We start from the raw sequence: 2,185 nt of genomic DNA, 5'->3' as shown, positions 1-2,185 counted from the left end.
GCTTATTGTTCTATTTCTAAAACTGTGAGGGGTTTAGTGTCTTTATACTCAATGTATACGGAGGCCAGCAGGTGGCGTAGTGGTTACGGTTCTGAACTCCCACATAGCCAACTGCAGTTGGAGTCCTGGACCCAGCAGCTTGAGACTCATGCGAGGAGTGAGACATACATGTCCAAGATCCCGAGAGGAGAATGAAGGAGAAGGGGTTGCAGTGTGGCCACCCCCCTGGAGGATGATTTCTCACTTCTGTCTCTCTGTGTCTGTCTCTTTGGTGCACACATGCACCCTATAGCAAATAAATCTCTTTTTAAAAATTGCACATATACAACATACATGCCCTTTTGTATATTTCTTTTCTAATTTGCCAAAGAGCATGCGTGCTCACCAGAGAGACAGAAAGAGAGAGGGAGAGAGAAAAAGCACGTCCCCCTCCCATGGGGAAGGGTCACGTCGCAATCCCTTCTCTTTCTCCATTTCTCCTTCCTTTTGGGATTTTGAGCATGCATGCACTCGTGCCAGGCTTGTTTTCATGCTACCTGTACAGCACTACAACTGCGCCATGGTCAAGTGGGATCCAGCTCCCTTAACCACTGAGCCAAGGGCTGGCTGAGACTTCCAGATAAAGAATAGAACTTTTTACAGCAAACTGGGAGCTGCGTCAGGCCCTGAGCAGCCACTGGGCTTGTGAGGACAGGCCCCGGACATGGCTCTGGTCAGGAACTGCGGGCAGGCAAGTGAGGGGAGAGGGTGGTGAGGGGAGAGGGTGGTGGGGGAGAGGGTGGTGAGGGGAGAGGGTGGTGAGGAGCTGGGGTCGTGAGGTGATAGGCAGGTGAGGGGATGGGGTGGTGCCAAGAATGACTGGGACAAGATGCACAGGACTTGCTAGAGCCAGGGAGGACACAGAGGACCCAGAGCCAGGGAGGGCACAGAGGACCCGGAGACTGGGAGGCTGAGAGACTGAGAAAGGGAAGGAGGGAGAATTGAGAAGGAAGGGAAGTAGAAAGAGAGAAGAAGGAAAAAGAAAAAGAAAGAAAGAGGAAAGAGAGAAGAGAGAGGAGGGAGGAGGAGGAGAGCCATAGAAGAGAAATAATAGTTCTGGAGAGCCCTGGAAGGTTCAGGAAGGTGCTGGTCCCATTCCCAGGGCCCTTGCCGCCCTCCATCCCCCTCCCCAACACACACACACACACACACACACACACACACACTCTGCTGGATGACCCGAACAGCCCCCATCTGCATCTCTCTGCACTGCAGATTCCCTCCTGTGACAATGTCTGGGGGGTCCCTCCTGCCTTTCTCACAGGGAAAAGGCTTTATAACCATAAAGGAGAGGCCTGGGAGAGACACCATCCAGACGGACCAGGTCATACTTACTGAGACCCCTTAGACCCAACCCACTGAGCCAGGAGAGAAGGACAAAGCTTGCAGGTGCCCCCAGGTGTGAGGTGCACCTCCACACACACACACACAAGCAGTAGGCCCCTTAGGGTGTCCCTGCTGTTCCCCCATCTTAGCTGTAGTGCCTGCATGGTTTGGAGGCTGAGCTGAGGTAACAGGTGAGGACAGAGCCACGGAAGAGCCGCTGCGCAAGCTGTGCACTGCGCGATCCTTGAGGCTCCCTTCATAGCCTCGACCTGTCCCATCCACCCAGCGGGGGCCCACAGTTACGGCGTGCGGCGTCCACTGTCTCATTAATTCTTCCATTTCCATAGCTGCATTTTACATTCTCAGACTAACTTGCCCAAGTCGCCCAATTCAGCGGACCTGGGATTTCAGCCTCGTCCTAACCAGTTCCAGATCTGGAAGCACATCGGAATCTGGGTGCAGATTGGCATGGAAAGTCAGGCCAGCTGGGTCCTCGTCCTCCAGCGTCCAGGAAAGCGCTGCCCCCAGGTCCCAGGACCGCTGGCTTCGACTGCATGGGGCAGTGCCACCCGCCCCGGCCAACAGGTGGCCTGGGGGTTAAGGGCGCTGAACTTGGGTTGCACCAACCAGCTAGGGCCTTCGGGCCTCAGTTTCCTCACCTGGCCGACCCAGAGAGCTGATCCTGTGCTGGGGTTCGGCCGGGCCCCGCCCCCAGGGGTGGGGCTGGGAGTGGTCACGTGGAGGGGTGCCCTGGCTCCGAGGCCTCGCCCCGCCCCGCCCCACCCGCGAGCTCCGGGTGCTCAGCAGTGTCTGGGTCTGG

The sequence above is a fragment of the Tupaia chinensis genome, unplaced genomic scaffold (assembly GCF_000334495.1).
Source record: "Tupaia chinensis unplaced genomic scaffold, TupChi_1.0 Scaffold143913_1, whole genome shotgun sequence".
In the NCBI taxonomy this organism is placed as follows: domain Eukaryota; kingdom Metazoa; phylum Chordata; class Mammalia; order Scandentia; family Tupaiidae; genus Tupaia; species Tupaia belangeri.
The sequence above is the reverse complement of the archived record's forward strand: the minus strand, read 5'-3'. Positions refer to the sequence as shown.